This window comes from Urtica dioica, chromosome 2 (genome assembly GCF_054948205.1).
Source record: "Urtica dioica subsp. dioica isolate 48M chromosome 2, U.dioica_male_clone48M_v1_H2, whole genome shotgun sequence".
Classification (NCBI taxonomy): Eukaryota; Viridiplantae; Streptophyta; class Magnoliopsida; order Rosales; family Urticaceae; genus Urtica; species Urtica dioica.
Window position 1 is genome coordinate 34011502 of NC_142757.1, and position 20882 is coordinate 34032383.

General features: G+C 44.0%; 1 protein-coding gene and 1 long non-coding RNA gene across 6 annotated transcripts in view; both read left to right on the plus strand.

Annotated features, from left to right (window-relative positions):
- Nucleotides 1–20882, plus strand: part of LOC149404496 (structural maintenance of chromosomes flexible hinge domain-containing protein GMI1-like) — a 37206-nt gene that overhangs the window by 10024 nt on the left and 6300 nt on the right. For 2 of the 5 annotated variants that reach the window (XM_089606063.1, XM_089606057.1), the window contains exon 7: nucleotides 54–460. The exons of the other annotated variants lie outside the window; for them this stretch is intronic. The gene's annotated coding sequence lies outside the window, so the exon portion shown is untranslated. Of the gene's footprint in view, nucleotides 1–53; nucleotides 461–20882 lie in introns of those variants that run through there. 5 annotated transcript variants of the gene reach the window in all.
- LOC149404497 (uncharacterized) lies at nucleotides 9178–9434 on the plus strand. Its single transcript, XR_016294227.1, has 3 exons — nucleotides 9178–9218; nucleotides 9284–9340; nucleotides 9406–9434. It is a non-coding gene; the product is annotated as an uncharacterized LOC149404497 (long non-coding RNA).

Below are 20882 nucleotides of genomic sequence, written 5' to 3' on the forward strand. Positions count from 1 at the left end.
AGTACTCACTACTCTATATAACCGATTGCTATCTTATGCATCATTATCTACAGACTTGATGTGATCCCACGTGCGAAGGAACAAAGGCGTTTCATCGAGCCTATTCCTAATTCAAGAGTACAAGACTTCAACAAAGAGTTTCATGGTTTGAACAAAGCTGAATGGAAGAAATATAAAGCTAGAGCCAAAAGCGACGCAAGAAGAAAACTCAACCACGAGGCCAAGGGCGGCGCAAATAAAGGAAAGCTTATTCACGTCATTTTAAGCAGTTTGAGTTATTTATTTGTTATTTTCGTAGTTAAAAAGAATAGATGAAGTTAGAGTCTTTTTAAAGTGTTTTTGCGCTTTAGTTATGCTTAATGAAGCCCATATGTGTTAGGTATTAAGTTAGACTTTTAATTTTAATGTTATCAGGCCTAAATAATGTTTTGTAGGCCCATTTAAACTAGGGCAACAATGTACTCCGAATTTGCTTTGTATTTTCCTATGGAGGTTTCAAGCTGAATGAAAGGGATCCAGATTTTGATAAAAAAAAATATGAGAGTCTTCTCTTGAGTTCTTATGAACTTTTATCGAACTTATCAAGACTAGTCTTGTGGCGTTCAAACCCGACTCATCAGACGGTCTTTCGCAACCGTTCGTGGCGTCATTCGATCCACCTTCGTTCCTAATTTGTAGACGATCCGCCGCTGTGCTATTGGGGTATCGGGTCTCGGAGCTTAGTCGGCCGAGGTTCGTATCAAGACCGATCTTGCACAGCAAAATCCTTATAAGAGAAATTTTTTTAGCCTTTTGATTACTATTTTGCCTGTGAATATTTCTTGTATTGTGTTGAATTTTGTGGGTAGAAACTGGAATGAAAACCTCCCTTAATAAAATATATTAAAAATATAATGAAAATAAAAAACGAAAATATTTAAATATAGCCGCGACAAAAGTCGCAGGCAGGCAGGTTCGTCTGATTTCAATTGACTTCATGGCTGCCAAGCCTCTCACCCATCTCAGACCGGATCTTATTATTTTTTGGCATTTTGTTCTCGTTTGAGTGTGTGACACCATGTTAAAAATTCATCTCAAAGTTATATAGTTTTAAGATGGAAACTACTAAATAGAGCTTATAACAGATTTGTAATTTTATTAAGGGTATTATAGCTAAATAGCCACCAATATTATTCCAGTTTTGGATTTGGCCAACATTCTGTTAATTTCGGGTTAATAGCCAGGCCAACTTATTTACACGTATAAAAATACCAAAGTACCCTCTAACCGTTCCCGCCCATACAGCCTACGAAATAAATGAATTAAAGCAATATTCGGCTAATAACAACCGCGGTTATCGAGGCCATCATTACGCTTTGCAATTAATACCAAAGATACACGAAATCTTTACTCTGATACAGGCGAGAATTGAAACACGAAATCCCCAAATTGAAACCCATTAAAATTTACGCGACCTCTGGTTTCTACACCGACAAATCTTCTTCGTTTGAACGACCGATAACTACAGATTCATTACCATAAAGACGATCAAATCATCAACCGACGGCGATAAAGGTAATATCCAAACTTTACATATCTGCTTTTTCGAACCAAGCCCTATCTCTTATCGGACATTGATGACCGATTAATGAAATGAAATGAGAAACCAGTAAATATGTAAAAAGAAAAGTGTAAATAATATGACGGTGTGAATCTTAATCCAAACAACTGGATTGGTAAATAGGTTTGCATGTTATCTTATCTATAAAAATCCCGGAATATAGAATAGATGTTTAGTTTTATATTTTTCCCAAATCTATTTAAATAGTTTTTAGGTGAAAAATTTGTGCGATGCAGAGATATTGGGGTTCTACAAACAAATTTACAGTTAAATGTCATGATGGTTAATCATGTATGATGAACAGATTTACGAAAATGACAAGGAAATCTCAGGCAAAAACGAAGCCGAACGCGGCTGACAAAGATGAAAAAAAAATCAAGACATCTCGTCGTAAAATAAAGGAGCCAAAGATATGTTCAAAATTGTGGTTATTTACAATGTTCTATGTCTTTTAACTAGAACGCTAATTCTGTGTACAGTTCAACTATGTAAATTAACAGATGATGTAATGTAGATGAATATATGTAAATTGAATAAAAACAAGTAAAGATGCACCTGTAAATATGTTGTTAATAGGGTAGTCGTTATTGTAAATAGGTTGGTATATAAGTTACTAACTTGTGTATGTAAATAAGTGTAAATACATGGATGTGTAATAGATAACAGCATATGTAAATAAGAAGATGTTTAGTAAAAGCGTAAATAAGTGAATCTGTTGAAGTTTAGAGAGAGAGAGAGTCGAATCTGGAGAGAAGATAAAGAAAGAGAGAATCGGAGAAGAGAGAGAGTGTTCCGAGACTTTGAATATTTCTTATATTTGATATTAATTTGTATCACCTATTTATACATATGGTGGGTACAAGAGAGAGTGTAATAACTACTTCTAGGAAAAAGAGAATAATAAATATACAGAGAGAGCAAGACATAGGAAATAACATGAGAAATAAATGCGACAGTTTCCCATGTGGAATGAGTTCCAAGGAGAGGACTTCTGAGGCAAGCTCGACGCGGAAGGGCGAGCTGGCGAGCTCGAAGCGGAAGGGCGAGCTGACGAGCTCGACGCGGAAGGGCGAGCTGACGAGCTCGATTTCAACACTCCCCCTCAAGCTTGACTGTATATGTTGAGGAGGTCAAGCTTGCTACATAGCTCGAAAAAGGTTGCTCGCGGAAGGGCTTTGGTGAGAATGTCGGCAAGCTGATGACCTGACGGAATGTATTCCATATCGATTATTTTTTCTTCAATCTTTTCACCGATGAAGTATCGGTCGATCTCGATATGTTTTGTTCTGTCATGATGGACTGGATTTTTGGCTATGCTGAGAGCAGCTTGATTATCGCAAAAGAGCTTGATTGGACCTTCGATGATGATCTTGAGGTCGTCGAGAACTCTCTTCAGCCAGATGCCTTCACATACTCCACTTGCTAAGGACCTGAGCTCGGCTTCAGCACTACTTCTTGAGACAACGGACTGCTTCTTGCTTCTCCAGGTAACAAGATTTCCCGAGACGTATGTGCACATGCCTGATGTTGATCGTCTGTCTGGAACATATCCGGCCCAGTCTGCATCTGTGAATACTTCGACACCTCGACTTCGTCTTTTCTTGAAGGAGAGACCAGTCCCTGGGGCAGATTTGAGGTATTGGAGAATCCTCATGACTGCGTCCATGTGAGTTTATGAGGGATTACTCATGAATCGACTTACTATACTCACTGCGAATCCAATATCTGGTCTCGTGTGAGTTAGGTAGATGAGTTTTCCTACGAGCTGCTGAAATCTTTCTTTGTCGGTGGCGGCCTCGTTGGTGCGAGCTAGAAGTTTCACATTGGCATCCATCGGAGTGTCAACTGGTTTGCAGCCAAGCATGCCAGTTTCTTTGAGGAGATCCAATGTGTACTTGCACTGGGAAACAGAGATGCCCTTTTCTGATCGAGCTACCTCCATGCCGAGGAAGTATCGTAGGCTGCCGAGGTCCTTGACTTCGAACTCAGATAACAAAGTTTGCTTCAGCCTCCTGATCTCTTCCAGGTCGTCTCCGGTGATGACTATATCGTCCACATACACACTAAGAATGGTGTGCTTGCCTTGTGTGGAGATTTTTGAGAAGAGTGTTGGATCTGCTTGACTCTGCTCGTAGTCACAACGTTTGAGCACGTTGGTGAATTTTCCGAACCATGCTCGAGGGGACTGTTTTAGTCCATATAGTGACTTCTTGAGTTTGCAAACTTTATTGACTCCTTGATCTTTGTCAAATCCTGGTGGGAGTTGCATGTAGACTTCCTCTTCTAGTTCGCCGTTTAGAAAAGCATTCTTTACATCGAGCTGGATGAGAGGCCAATCTAAGTTGGCTGCTAGTGAAAGGAGGATTCTCATGGTATTGAACTTTGCAACTGGAGCGAATGTTTCTTTATAGTCAATGCCATATGCCTGCGTGTACCCTTTTGCGACAAGTCGGGCTTTGTATCTCTCCACTGTCCCATCTGGATTGTGTTTGATGGTGAAGAGCCATCTACATCCAACAGTTCGCTTGCCTGGTGGTAGCTCGACGATATCCCACATATCATTCTTTTCGAGGGATTGGATCTCAGCATGACTTGCGTCTCGCCACTCGGAACTTTGAAGGGCTTCTTTGATGGAGTTCGGCACTTTTCCTTCATCTAACTTCGCCACATAGGCTTGGTAGCTCGTAGATAAATTCCCATAGTACACGTAATCTGCCATCCTGTATTGAGCACACGACCGAGGAGGTTTTCTCAATGCAATGGGTAAGTCTGGAGATTCGATGTTACCTTGTTCAATAGTGTCGTGGTTCAAGTCCGGAGAGACATCTTGGTCGCGAGCTTGTACCGGACTCTGGGTGATATTCAGTTCGCATGGAGAGGGTTCAGAGGCTTGCGAGCTGGGAATTTCTTGACCAGGTGAGGTCGGCGAGCTGGGAATTTCTGGAACAGGTGAGGTCGGATTTTGAGGCGAGCTGAATTCTGGGTTTATGATGAGCCAATTTGGGAAGTCATTTTCGTCATTCTCCCCCTGACGAGCTGAATTGGCGAAGTAAGGACTGAACTCATGAAAAGATGCATCCATTGAGACTATGAATTTTCGTGATCGGGGTTCATAGCATTTGTAGCCTTTCTGGGTTGCTGAATAGCCAAGGAAGATGCATTTGAGCGATTTTGGTTCAAGTTTACCTTGGCCATACGAATGGGTGAAGACTGAACAGCCGAACACTTTCGCAGGTAGGGTTGAGATGAGTTGACAGTGAGAGTATGTCTCTAGAAGGACTTGAGATGGGATTTTATAGCCAGGGACACGAGATGGCATTCTGTTTATGAGGTAGGTGGCTGTGAGGACAGCTTCTCCCCAAAAATGAGATGGGACGTTTGAGGAGAACATGATGGCTCGGGCGACTTCGAGAATGTGTCGATTTTTCCGCTCGGCTACCCCATTTTGTTGCGGGGTATGAACGCACGAGCTGGAGTGAATTATGCCATGTGTTTTGAAGAAATCGCCGAGCTCAGAATTAAAGTAATCTCGAGTGTTGTCAGTGTGGACAATTTGAATGGATGTGTCGAACTGTGTTTGGATCATTTTGTGAAAGGTTTTGAATAGATTGGATGTTTCAGATTTTTGTTTCATCATGTATATCCAACTGAGTCTAGTGCGGTCGTCAACAAAGAGAAGGAACCATCGAACTCCAGTGATATTGGGAACTTTTGAGGGCCCCCATATATCACTGTGAATTGTGGCAAAAGGACGAGATGGTTTGTACGAGGTGGGGTGATACGAGCTTCGAGAATGTTTGGCGAACTCACACATGTCACACTGAATGGAATTGATATTTTTATTGATAAACAAAGAAGGAAACATTCTTTTGAGATACATGAAATTTGGATGCCCTAGTCTAAGGTGATTGAGCATGATCTCTTTGTACTGGGGTGAATGTTGGGCGAGCTGACACATGGCGGGCTGATCTGGCTTGATGACATAGAGTCCGGTACTCAGCTCGGCATTACCAATCTGTCTCCCCGTGGCCTGTTCCTGAAACACACATGAACTTCCATAAAAAATAGTTCGGCACTTAGAGTCTTGGTTGATCTTATGCACAGATAAGAGATTGCATTGTAGTTGAGGCACAAAGAACACCGAGTCTAGCCTCATGGACTTCGTCAAGACAACAGTGCCAATACCAGTGACTTGAGTTTTGGCTCCGTTGGCGATGGTGACTGATATGCTTTTATTACAAGCGGAGTAAGTTGTGAATAGATTTCGATTACCAGTCATGTGATCAGTGGCACCGGAGTCGACAATCCATGCTGTGGGATTCTCTGAGCTTACATTGAGGGCTCTAGGAGAGTTACCTAGAGGGCCAATGCCTGAGTGTTCTCCACTGAGTTGGACTTGTTGAAGAAGCTTCTGGAGAATAGCGAGCTGGTCGTTGCTGAAGGGAGAGGAGTCCGAGGTCGAGGTCGAAGCAGCGGACGAGGTGGATACTAAGTTTCCGACTGAGTTAGGATCCTTAGTATCTTGGGTAGACTTCGAGCTCGGTGGTTTCCCATGCAGTTTCCAGCAGGTTTCTCGGAGGTGTCCAGGTCGTATGCAATGATCGCAGTAGGGGCGAGGTTTGCGAGGTTTCTCTGTTGAGACGCGGGCTGCAAGAACTTCGTCTCCATGTGTGGTGAGGGCGGACGAGTCTGAGGATGAGCCCGGAAGTGAGCTCGATTTGATAACTCCCAGCATGAGTTTCCTCATGCTTTCCTCGTGTCTGACCGCGGAGAAGGCTTCACGGAGAGATGGTAGTGGTTTTGTACTAAGTATCCGACCTCTGACCTCATCAAGGTCTTGGTTGAGGCCGGATAGTAGTTTAAACACACGTTTGGTCTCCACTATCCTGCGGTAGATTTTTGAGTCTTCGGAGCTGGTCCACTGGTGCTGTTCGTAGAGGTCGATCTTCTTCCATAGATGTGTGAGTGAGCTGAAGAACTGAGTAACAGACATCTCTCCTTGACGTAGGTCGTGGAGAGTGTTCTCAGTTTCAAACAGCTCGGACATATCTTCTGAGTTGGAGAAGATTTCTCTAGCTGCTTGCCAGATTTCTGCTGCCGTTCGGTGAAGGAGGAAGGTTTCTCCGATTTCGGGGAGCATAGAGTTTATGAGCCAGGACATCACCATGCTGTTTTAGGCCTTCCAACTCTTGAACGTCGGATCTTCGATCACAGGAGATGTGGCCACGCCTGTGAGGTAGTCATCTTTACCTCGTCCCGATATGAACATGAGCACAGATTGGGACCACTGTAGGAAGTTGTGGCAATTGAGTTTGTGGCTCGTGATATGTTGGGAGAAGGATTCAGATTGCGACTGAGTGGACGTGGTCTGAGTGGTGTTCATGGTGGTTGATTTTCCCTGCTCTGATACCATGTTGAAGTTTAGAGAGAGAGAGTCGAATCTGGAGAGAAGATAAAGAAAGAGAGAATCGGAGAAGAGAGAGAGTGTTCCGAGACTTTGAATATTTCTTATATTTGATATTAATTTGTATCACCTATTTATACATATGGTGGGTACAAGAGAGAGTGTAATAACTACTTCTAGGAAAAAGAGAATAATAAATATACAGAGAGAGCAAGACATAGGAAATAACATGAGAAATAAATGCGACAATTTCCCATGTGGAATGAGTTCCAAGGAGAGGACTTCCGAGGCAAGCTCGACGCGGAAGGGCGAGCTGGCGAGCTCGACGCGGAAGGGCGAACTGATGAGCTCGACGCGGAAGGGCGAGCTGACAAGCTCGATTTCAACAGAATCCATTAACAGTATCTATTAATAGTGACTGGAAGTTTATTAATTCTGACGCCTGCTGTTAATATGACAATAATAGATAACTAACAAATAAAATTGCTTTCAGATTGGTGAACAGATAATTAGACAAGAAAATTGGGACTTGAAACAACGTATAATAGTTCATTCGTCCTTCAATGTCATTAACAACCTGATGTCAGTACTCGACATTGAGCAACAAAGGGATTTATTCAATCAAGGGCCATTTTCTCATCTTCAACATCTTAAAGGAGAAGTGTACCCGAAAAAACTAGCCCATTTACTAGTGCTAAGTCAGGTGGAATCCGGGAACAATGACGAGCTACATTTTAACATTTGCGGGAATATATTGGTATTCAATATCTACGACTTTAAAATAATTTCAGGTTTGTTTCTATTTCATTTCTAAGAATTCGTATCCAAATAAATAGACTTTGTTTTACAATTATTAATATATTTAATGCAACTTATTTACAGGGTTAAACTGTGATAATGTACCCCGTATTCAAAATCAGCTTCGTTCAGACAATCATTTAAAAGATGAATATTTCAAAGTGGCCGGAACACAACGAGCACCTTACCTGCTTGGGATACTACAAAGCAAATTTGGTGGAAACGACGAGGAAAAGGTGGCACTCATCAATTTCGCAATCTTGGAGACCATGATACTGCCTCGCGAACGGCAAGAAAAAATTCCAGATGACCATTTAAAAATGGCCATCGACTCTGACTTGTTCAAAACTTATCTGTGGGGTACACTTAGCTACAACGCCTTGTGCAGATCCTTAAAAAGATCAAAGAACTACGCATCCGAAAGAACTGGTTTCAATATCGATGGGTTTTTACATCCGTTAATAGCATGGGCGTATGAAGTCATCCCAGATTTCGAGTTCCACGGATACACATCGAAAACAAACGGATTATGCATACCATGAATACTAAAATGGAATTTCAACTTCAGCCCAGAATACGAGGAACTCCAGAAGAATATATTCAACAACGGCCAGGTAAATAACTGTCTTGAATTAATGTGTTAAATGTAAATGCATTTTTGTAAAAAATTGTTTATTGTACTAGGTTCGTATTCTGCCAATAAACGCTACGGAGGAAGAAATTGCAGAAGGCTACATAGAGCGCGTAGAAGCTGCCAATCCAGAGACACATCACAATCCTGTTGACAAAGGCAAAAGCGTTGCAAGCAGTTCAACACACTCTCAAACTGAAATGCCCAGCCATTCACAAGAGGACATGCAACTAAAATTAGATCAAGCTCTCCAATCAATAGAATTCCTAAAGCAACGTGTGGACGAGGCTCATAACAAATACGACACACTATTGGAGTTATTCCAAGCGTACATCCAAAAGGATTATGACAAAGCAGCTTCAAATCCAGAGCAACACAAGAAGGTAAGGTTTGTTAATAGGTTGGAAATAGATAATCACCTAACGATCAATTTACAAGTATCAGAAGGTTCAACACCAACTGGTCAAACCAAAGAACAACATCAATCAAATGAAAACATCCATGTAAGCATTTGCTGCTTTAAAAATTCTTTTAACAGTCTGTAAATTTGTTAATTATTTTGGAACACGTGTATAATAGGAAAGAACCCCAATTCCTGATATAGCAACACCTAAGGAAACAACACGCTAAGTTAAAGAGACAATCCATGTCCAAGTCCAAAAAAAAAAGAGGTATAATAATATAACTGAATTAAAATTACATTAAAATGTTACATTAAGATCCATTTACAGGTTCAAGTAGAACAGGCAGCAAGGCAACATACCCAAGTAACCTTAACAAACATGGTAAAATTTAATTAACAGCATAGTTTAAGTAACTTAAACGAATAAATTTTGATTATTATATGCAGATGCTAAGAAGAAGGTCGGGAAACGTGGAAACAACTAGCTCAGAGTCAATTTCCATGGTACAGTACAATACATGTACTAACAATAAGGAAAACATCCCGTTACTCACATTTATTCTTCTCAGGATATTTCACCGCTACTAGGAGAAAGAGCAGCTCAATACAGTCCAGTAAGTATTGAAAATGTAATGAAATAAGGGATAACTTGTAAACTGACATTAACTTGTCACAGGACGACATGCGGAAACTGCAAGCTGATTGGGTATTTACCGTAAATGATGTGTTGAGTAGCTTACCTAACAAGTACGAATTTGAACAACGTCCACAGGTTGTTCAAGAGAAGGATCCCGAGCCTAATGATGTACCTGCACTACTACAAATGTTGGATTATACAACCCACTTTCTACAACGCTTATGAAAAGCGTTGTAGAAACTAGTGATTCTACAACGCTTATGACAAGCGTTGTAGAAACATGGTGTTTCTACAACGCCTATGGACAAGCGTTGTAGAAACTTGGTGTTTCTACAACGCATATGGTTAAGCGTTGTAGAAACTTGTAGATTCTACAACGTATATAGTGAAGCGTTGTAGAAACATGGTGCTTCAGATTTTCCACAACGCTTTAAAAATCCGTTGTAGAATCCACGCCGCGGCGTAATGTGTTTTATGCCGCAGTGAGAACTTACTACAACGCACAGTGAAAGCGTTGTAGAAAAATGTAATCCGCCGCGGCGAAATTCATACCTCGCCGCGGCGGGTGGTTTCTACAACACTAAACAAAAGCGTTGTAGAAACTTGTCGCCGCGGCGGGGTATCTATCTCGCCGCGGCGAATATATCTCGCCGCGGCTAGAAATATTCGCCGCCGTGGCGAGGTGGATACCGTGGCCAAGCAGTTTTTTAAGAAACTGTCTCGCAGCGGCGAGTGAGGAATCTCGCCGCAGCGAGATGTTCCTACAACGGTTATAAAATCCGTTGTAGGAACATCTCGCCCCTGCCTCGCCTCCACCTCGCCTCTCGCTCGCCTCCACCTCGCCCAGCCCCGCCTCCTCCTCGCCCAGCCCGGCCTCCACCTCGCCCAGCCCCGCTCCACCTCGCCCCCTGCCCCGCCTCCACCTCGCCCAGCCCCGCTCTACCTCGCCTCTCGCTCGCCACGTCCTCGCCCAGCCCGCCTCCACATCGCCCAGCCCCCGCCTCCACCTCGCCCAGCCCGGCCTCCACCTCGCCCAGCCCCGCCTCCACATCGCCCAGCCTGGCCTCCACATCGCCCAGCCCCACCTCCACCTCGCCCCTGCCCCGCCTCCACCTCGCCTCTCGCTCGCTACGTCCTCGCCTCCACCTCGCCTCTCATTCGCCACGTCCTCGCCCAGCCCGGCCTCCTCATCGCCCAGCCCCGCCTCCACCTCGCCCCTGCCCCGCCTCCACCTCGCCCAACCGGCCTCCACCTCGCCCAGCCCCGCCTCCACCTCGCCCCCTGCCCCGCCTCCACATCGCCCAGCCGGCCTCCACCTCGCCCAGCCCCGCCTCCACCTCGCCCCTGCCCCACCTTCACCTCGCCTCTCGCTCGCCACGTCCTCGCCTCCACCTCGCCTCTCGCTCGCCACATCCTCGCCCAGCCCCGCCTCCACCTCGCCCAGCCCCGCCTCCACCTTGCCTCTCGCTCGCCACGTCCTCGCCTCCAGCTCGCCTCTCGCTCGCCACGTCCACGCCCAACCCCGCCTCCACATCGCCCAGCCCCGCCGTCACCTCGCCCAGCCCGGTCTTCACCTCGCCCAGCCCCGCCTCCACCTCGCCTCTGCCCCGCCTCCACCTTGCCCAGCCGGCCTCCACCTCGCCCCCTGCCCTGCCTCTACATCGTCCAGCCGGCCTCCACCTTGCCCAGCCCCGCCTCCACCTCGCCCCTGCCCCACCTCCACCTCGCCACGTCTTCGCCTCCACCTCGCCACGTCCTCGCCCAGCCCGGCCTCCACCTCGCCCAGCCCCGCCTCCACCTCGCCACTGCCCCGTCTCCACCTCGCCTCTCGCTCGCCACGTCCTCGCCTCCACCTCGCCACGTCCTCGCCCAGCCCCACCTCCACATCGCCCAGCCCCACCGTCACCTCGCCCAGCCCGGTCGCCCAGCCCGGCCTTCACCTCGCCCAGCCCCGCCTCCACCTCGCCCCCTGCCCCGCCTCCACCTCAACCCTGTCTCGCCGCGGCGAGTGAGGAATCACGCCGCGGCGAGACGTTCCTACAACGGTTATAATATCCGTTGTAGGAACACCTCGCCGCAGCGACGACATATTTTCGCCGCGGCGAGGGTTTTTTAGGTTTTCACTATAAAATGTCGTTTTCAGTTTTTTTTTCTCATTTTTTCCAATACCCACACACGAGACAACCATTTTCGGCCGCATCTCTCCTATTTTTTTCTTCCAAAATCCCTCGCCACGTCTTCGCCGCCCCAAAATCTCGCCGTCGCCTTGTCCTCGCCGCCATTTTTCTCTCGCCTTGTCCTCGCCGCCATTGTTCTCTCGCCGAGTCCTCGCCGTGCTTCCTCTCGCGCCTCTTTCTCTCTCTCTCTCTCTCTCTCTCTCTCTCTCTCTCTCTCTCTCTTGCCGCCTCATTGTAAGGTATGATTTTAAAAGTTTTTTAAGGTAGTTATTGATTTAATTTCGTGTTGTTGATATGGATTTTTTGTTGTTTACCCGAATTGCATATAGTTTGATTTTTTTAATTCACAAATTTAGGGTTTTGTTTGATTTTCTCTTTTTAGAACAAGAAATTAGGGTTTAGGTTAGTGGAATTTGAATGAGTGAATTTAGTGAAATTAGGGTTTTGTTGATATGAATGAATTTGAATGAGAATTTGAGTTAAATTGAAATGTCCGGATTGTGTTTGACATATTGTTACATAGGTTAGTGGTTAAAATGGTTATGTATATTAATGTTGAGATTGAATTGTTTATGAATTTGTGATTGATCGAATTGTTCATGAATTTGTGATTGGTCGAATTGTTTATGAATTATTTGTGATTGTTGGAATTGTTTTAATTTGTCATGTTTAAATATATATTGTTGGAATTGATATATAATTTGTTATATGTTAATTGTAGAATTGTTTATGATTATGTTTTGTAGGAGCTTGAAAATGCGTCGAACTAAAAACACGGCGGGCTCCAAGGCTCCGAGCTCTTCCAGAGGTCAGAGTAAAGGAAAAAGCAAGCGACCTCGTCAACAGTCTCTCGAACAGAAATACAACTCGAGTATCTTTACTAGCAAGGTCGCGGAGGAACGCTACGACAAAATCTTGCCGCGTAACATTATCCATGAGAGAGGATTCAATGTAAGCAATACGTTGGATATAGGAAAGCAAATCCGCAACAGCATAGTTGGTCATGATTGGAGGAGGTACTGTGTTGTACCCGAGTTCGATTCGAACGTCAACTTCGTGTACGAATTCTACGCAAACTTGCTGGACTCCCAAGGTGATGTTGTGACGGTCCATGGGAAACGGGTCGATATGAGTGTCGAAGCTATCAACGATCTTCTTGGGACCCCATATGTGCCTTTCGAGAACGAGGGCTATCGAGAATGGCTAAGAAGTTGTAGCCATCAGGAGATGTCGCAGGTGTTGTGCATTCCGGGAGAGGATTAGGTCACTGAAAAAGGAAAAAAGGGTACTCAAGCGTGACCAACTCACCAGGATCACTAAAGCGTGGATTTACTTTGTTTGCGCTCGTCTCTATCCGATCAAGCACTTTACCACTCTCGACGAGGATCGTATCCAGGTGTTGTTCTGCATTGTTAAAGGCCTTTCCATTAACGTCGGTCGATTCATCTATACTTGGATGAAGAAACTCGACTATACTAATGAACGACACGGTTTGCCATATCCGTCGATCATTACCGGCCTTTGTACAAATGCGGGGGTACCACGCTCGAAAAGGGATACGATCAACAGTCCAATGGGGCCTATTACGAATTCCATTATCGAGCGGTACAAGATTAGGGAGGATCCACCAGCGGAGGAAGCGGAGGAAGAGGGGGAAGCGGAGCCCCTATTGCGCTTACCAGCACCTCCGGTAATCGACCCCGCCACCATCGACTACATTGCGCATTGCTCCAACTATCTCGTCGGGGGGTTCCAACACACGCAACAGTACATGCACCAACAAGCGGAGTATGGCGCCTCTCACATCAATCAGTTGAACGATCTCTACTCTCGGTGGGACATCAACCAAGAGAATCAGGTGTTATTTCCTCCATATCCTCAGTACTCCGACTATCCGTACGCACCACCACAGTGGCCACCGCATATGGCACCTCCTCAATATCCGGCGAACCCACCACCACCACCACCGAATGACAAGTAAATTTCAAGAACCAACAACACCAACTCTTCCATATAAATTTCAAACTCTTTTTAAATTTAAGTTTCAGTTTACTGTGTTTTATTTGTGTGTTTGAGACTTCAGTCTTTGTTTGAGACTCGTTTGGTGTGTTTTATTTCATATATGTTTGAAACTTGATGTTATATGTTTAAGACTAGTTCGGTTTGTTTTATTGATTGTAGAAATCTTAAGACTAGGTACCTTTCTCACCGCGGCGTGACTATTCTCGCCGCGGCACTGTATAGTCCCCGCCGCGGCGAGTACTCTACGCCGCGGCTAAAATATTACTTCGTCGCGGCGAGATTTTGATTTTTTTAATACCGAGAGTCTGTGTTTTTTAAGAACTTGTCTCGCCGCGGCGAGGTGATATTCCCGCCGCGGCGAACTTCCCTCGCCGCGGCATGAAATATACGTTGCCGCGGCGAGGTTTCTACAACGCTTGTTTAAGCGTTGTAGAAAGGTTCTCGCCGTGGCAGGATTTGTATACGGCCGCGGCGAGATTTTGTTTTTTTTTTATATCGAGAGTCTTGGGTTTTTAAGAAGATATCTCGCCGCGGCGAGGTGATATTCCCGCCGCGGCGAAGTCACCTCGCCGCGGCATGAAATATATGTTGCCGCAGCGAGGTTTCTACAACGCTTGTTTAACCGTTGTAGAAAGGTTCTCGCCGCGGCAGGATTTGTATACGGCCGCGGCGAGATTATCTTGCCGCGGCGAGTGTTGTACTCAGCCGCGGCGATGTCAGAGAAATGTAATTTTAATGTAAATGACATTGTATAGAGAAATTTTGAATGAAAAATAACGTTGTCCACAGGAGAATAACATAAAATCCAAAATGAAAATACATTATCTAAATGTTCAATATCAAACAAAAATAGGATCTATATCCTTACGAAGTAGATGTGAAACATCGTCATCATCAAAATCATCCATCTCTTGATCAATTGGCGGTAATCCTGATGTGAACGGAGGAATGCTAGACATGTCTTCGTCTTCTTCTTCGTTACCGTTTCTCGCTTTCATATGAACCACTAACGATAACTCAGGATTTGCTGGATCCGAAACATAAAACACTTGACTTGCTTGCGAAGCCAAAATAAATGAATCATTCTCGTAGCCAATCCGTCTAAAGTCGACAATTGTAACTCCTTCATTATCAACTTTAACGTGATTATTGTCTGCCCATTTGCACTTGAATAATGCGACTCGCAACCCGCAATAATCAAGTTCCCAAATATCTTCAATGTATCCGTAATACTTCATAAAAGCATGTTTTGGATTCTTATCTTTTGCCGACGAAACATGTAAAGCTTCGGCAAACAATGTAACACCACTATTTTGTACGGGATGCTTGTTGTCTCGTTCTCTTGTGTAAAATGTAAAACCATTAACAGACCAAGCAGTGTACCTTGTAACCATTGAGGAAGGCCCGCCAGATAGTTTACTCAACGTAGATGAATGTCCTGCCTCTTTAAATAAGCGTTTTCCAAGCCAGTTTTGAAACAAACGGTTGTGCTCTTCTTGCAACCATTTTTCATTTTTACCCTTCTTTGGATTATTCACTCTCAACTCATTCAAATGAATATCCACAAATGGCGTGACCTCGGAAACGTTGTGTAGCACATGGAGACTTGCTTGCTCCCATTCTTTTCGATTGACGATCGAATAAGTACCTATAATGAAACAAATACTTAAAAATAATGTTCATATATAATTTAAATAAACAAATAAAGTGTTAAAAAAAATACGTGTAGATAGAGCTTTTGAATCAAAATTGGTATTCTTGGGTAACCCAATTTCGTCTGTTTTAGCTAAATACTCAGAACAAAACTCAACCGACTCTTCTGCTATGTAATTTTCAACTATGCTTCCTTCCGGCCTATTGTAGTTCTTCACGTAGCTTTTCAACACTTTCATATAACGTTCGATTGGATACATCCACCGTAAAAACACGGGCCCTCCTAATTTCACTTCACGTACCAAGTGGATGGTTAAGAGGATCATTATGTCGAAAAACGAAGGTGGAAAGATCTTTTCGAGCAAGCACAGAGTTTTCACCAATTCTGACTGCATTAAATCCAATCGAGTTGGATCGATGACCTTCGAGCAAATCGAGTTAAAGAATACACATATCTTTGGTATTGCAAACCTCACATCTTTTGGCACAATTCCTCGCAAAGCAAGAGGCAACATTTGTTGTAGCAGCACATGACAGTCGTGCGTCTTCATTCCAATAAGTCTCAAATCTTTCAAAGACACGAACCTCTTATAGTTTGACGAATGACCTTCGGGGACTTTAATAGAAGCAAACCAGTTACACAATTTCTTTTTCTCCTTTCGATCTAGAGTGTACTTTGCCGGTGGTAATTTTGTTTTTTTCCCACCCCCCTCCTCGGGATGCAAAATGCTTCTTATATTCATCTCTTTGAGATCCAATCGAGATTTTATTCCGTCTTTCGATTTATTTGGATCATCAAGAAGTGTACCAATAAGCGATTCGCAAACATTTTTCTCGATGTGCATAACATCCAGACAATGCCGGACGTAGTGTGTCTTCCAATAAGGAAGGTCGTAGAAAATCGATTTCTTCTTCCAAGGATTCTCTTTGAACGATTCTTTAGTACTAGCACTCCGCTTTCTTTTCCCAAGCACTTCATTGACGTTTTTAACCATCTCATAGACATCTTCACCAGACAAAATTCTAGGAGGGGGTCGTTCTTATGAATTTCCATCAAATGCTTGTTTCAATCTTCTATACGAGTGATCTCTTGGTAAGAATCTTTTATGACCCAGAAAAACAGTTTTCTTACCATGCTTCAAACGGATGGAAGATGTGTCTTTCATGCAAATCGGACAACCAATCGAGCATTTCACAGAGTATCCTGACAAGTTTCCATAGGCCGGAAAATCGTTAATAGTCCACATTAACATTGCCCTTAAGTTGAACGAATCTCCACGGTAAGCGTCTTTAACTTCCATCCCTTTCTCCCATAACATCTTCAAATCATCGACCAACGGTGCCAAATAGACATCAATATCATTTCCTGGTTGATTCGGTCCTGAAATCAAAAGCGTTAACATCAAGAACTTTCTCTTCATACATAGCTTTGGAGGGAGATTGTAGTTCACAAGTATAACCGGCCAAACACTGTATTTACTGCTCATCATGTTGAACGGGTTCATTCCATCAGAAGCTAGACCAAGGCGCAAATTTCGAGTATCAACACTGAAATCCTTATACTCTAAATCGAATGATTTCCACTGTGCAGCATCAGCAGAATGTCTCAACATACCATCATCGATACGCTTTTCGGAGTGCCAAACCATGTTCTTCGCGTGTTTGACACTATTAAACATTCGACGAAAGCGCGGCATTGGAGGAATGTACCATAACGACTTAAATATATTTAACGAAAATAAGTAATAAATAATGAATATGAGCTACATGTATTTCCTAATCAAGTGATGAAAATATACGTACCTTAACTGGAACTCCTTTAACCCCGTTACATGGAATTTTACCCTTCTTCCACCGTGACTCTTTGCACGTCGGACATTCATCTAGATCTTCATACTCGTGTCTATATAAAACACAATTATTTGGGCACGCATGGAATTTCTCGTACTTCATGCCTAATGTACCCAAAGTCTTCTTTGCTTCATACATACTTAAAGGTACTTTATTGTCTTTCGGAAATGCTTCTTTCAGTGTTTCCAACAATAGAGTAAAACTAGTGTTTGTCCAACCCCCCGACACCTTCAAATGAAATAATGTAACTAAAAATGACAACTTCGAATAGCTTGTACACCCTTCATATAATGGTGTCTCCGCATCATTCATCATGGACTTAAACAATTCCGGTCGCTCAACAAAATCGTCCTCCAAATCATTCATCATTCTGCACATATCATCAATATCATTTTCAACATCATCCTCATTTGCCGTAGAACGAAAAACCTCACCATGGTAGAACCATCTTTGATACGAGGTCATTATTCCATATGCAAACAAATGGGTCCGAACGACATCAATCGAAAAATGTCTATGATTTCCACATTTAATACAAGGACAACGAATAGATTTCACATCTACCATGTTCTCTCTAGCAAAATCACAAAACTCATCTACACCTTTCCGATATATCTCATTCAATCTATTCTCCCACATCCACTTTCTCATCTTCATAGAAAAACCCTAATTATACAAAAAAATTGCCCATTCTAATTAGTAAACTATCAGGAGAATAACAATTAGAACAAGTTAAAGAAGAACTTATAAGGTTTGAATGTGTAGATGAGACTAGTAAACGAGGACGCTCTAGAATGAGTAGGAAAGGTACTGGAAATATTTTTTCGAGTGAGGTTATGAGAGAGTTCAAAGTGAAAAAGACCAGAAATGAGAATTTATATCACCAGTCTCGTGTCACTCGCCGCGGCGACATTTCTACTTCGCCGCGGCGAGACATTCTACAACGCTTCCAAAAGCGTTGTAGAATGTCCTCGTCGCGGCAAAAATATGCATTCGCCGCGGCGACACCATCACGCCGCAGCGAGGTACAAATCTCGCCGCGGCAGGAGTCCTGCGCCGCGGCGGGAACACGTCGTCGCCGCGGCGAAAATCTTACCGAGAGCACCATGTTCCAGACATATAGTCTCGCCGCGGCATCATACATTTTACGCCGCGGCGAATTCTACAACGCTTGTTTAAGCGTTGTAGAAAGGGGTTGCCGCGGCGACAATTGTATACTGCCGCAGCGAGGACATCTAGGGTTACCTCGCTGCGGCGATGACACATTTTCGTCGCGGCGAGAATTTTCTGGGTAACTCTCGCTGCAGCGAGAATTTGGTTTCGCCGCGGCGAGGATCCTACAACGCTTATGTTAAGCGTTGTAGAAGCAGTTCGCCACGGCGAGAAATATACATCGCCGCGGCGAGCTCCTACAACGCTTAGAAGAAGCGTTGTAGAAGCGTTTTAAAATCTGAAAATTTCAAATTTTTTTAACTACCCGCCCATTTCATATTCTATACTTAGCGCTTTTTTTCAATTTTCCTCTCATTCTCATTCCTTATTCTACTTCATTTCTTCTCATCTCTCTCTCCACTACTCATCTCTCTCGTCCCTCTCTCACTCTCCGCCACTCTCTTGCCGCCCCACCCCTCTCTCGCCGTCGCTCTACTCCTCTCTTATTCTTCTTCTCTCTCTTCTCCTCTTTCTCACCGTCGCTCTCTCTCCGCCCCTCTCTCTTCTCGCCGTCGCTCTCTCTCCGGCCACCACCCTCTCTTCTCGCCGCCCCTCTCTCTCCGGCCCTCATACTCTCTTTTCCCCGCCCCTCTCTCTCCGGTCCTCACCCTCACTCATTGCCTCCGCCTTGACCCCACCCAGCCTCCACCTCGCCCCTGCCCCGCCTCCACATCGCCCAGCCCGGCCTCCACCTCGCCCAGCCCTGCCTCCACCTCGCCCCTGCCCCGCCTCCTCCTCGCCCAGCCCGGCCTCCACCTCGCCCAGCCCCGCTCCACCTCGCCCCCTGCCCCGCCTCCACATCGCCCAGCCCGGCCTCCACCTCGCCCAGCCCCGCCTCCACCTCGCCCCTGCCCCGCCTCCACCTCGCCTCTCGCTCGCCACGTCCTCGCCTTCACCGGGTATGTTATTTCCCAACTTGTTTTGAATTTAATTTGATTTATGTTATTATTTAGTTAGAATTTGGTATTTATTTGAAGTTAGGAAGAATTTGTATTGGATTTTAGTATATTGGATTTGAATTCGTTGTATTTGAGTTTGATATTGATTGTATTTAAGTTGGAATCGGATTGGATTTGAGTTAGAAATTGAGATTATGTTTTGAATTTTGTATATTAGATTCCATGTCGTCCACTACTACTACTTCTAGCGGTAGTGGTAAAAGAAAAATTAGAAGACAACTAGCGCTTAACTCCGATGACCAAGGAAAACGAAGAAACACTCTTATGGTTCGGGTTAATAAGGCTAAAACACTTGGTAAAAAAATCCCGGTACAATTTGATGATAAAGGGAAACCAATCGGTAAAGAGGGTGATGAGTTGTCGAGTTACTTTGGCGTGTTAGCAAGAGAACACGTTCCACTTTCGATGCGTGATTGGAGATGTAAAGACAACGCCCAAATTAAAGAACGGATTTGGAACGAAATGCAAGAAGGATTTACGATTCCTATCGAACAAAAACACGATTGCCTTATGAGAGTCGGAGAAGCGGCAAGGTTATTTCGTCATGAGATATACAACGATCTACTCAAAGACATAATCAACGAACCAATCGCCTTAAAGAGACCGGCTTGTATTTTGAAATTCTATACAAGTATCACCGAAGAAGATTGGATAGCATTTGTTGAGTATAGACGAACCGAAATGTTCAAACAAACATCGGAACATGGGAAATCAAATATCGGAAAAAGTGTGTACAAATCTCGAACGGGCCGAAATGGATATCGAAAGCTTGATCAAGAAAAGGTTAGATTCATTTTTTTCTTTTAGTTATTCCAAATGTTGCAATTATTTTTTAATTTATTGTATAATTACTTCTTACTAGCACGAAGAAACGGGGGAATGGCCTACGAAAGAGGAACTTTGGATTGACTCGCGAATGAAAGACGTAGATAACTACAAGGATGAGAAAGACAAACTAATGGCAGAAAAAATCGTAAGTACTTTACATTTGTTATAACAATTAATCTTGTAATTTTATTTGAAAATAATTTTGTGTAGAAAACGTTATCACAACAAGCAACACAAGGGACATGGGTGCCGGAATCGGGAAAGAGCATTTTGCAAGAAGCTTTGGGAACGTCGCGAGTTTGCGGTCAATCCAAACACACTTCGCAAAATTGCCAATTCCCACAAAAGAAGCTCAAACCATTGAAGATGCTATAGGCGGGTTTGTCTCGTGGCCGAAGAGACTCATAGAAATGGACACGGGAATAGAGAGTCGCGGTCCGGTTGTCAAACAACTCTCAAAGCTCGGTTTTGAGAGTGAAGCTAGCATCGATGATGCTAAGAAGATTTCGTACAAGGTGATCAATCCCAAGTATCGATTGCTCGCTCAACATGCCAACAAAGTAATGTTACCGGAAGGGGATGTGATTATGGTCAATGTTAGTCCAAGTCTCGCGGATATCCCGATTTCGGTGTCATTTGAAGACATTTCCAATTTTTTGCAATACTTGGAAATTGGCGCGGGGAGCATAACGGTTTATATGGAGTAA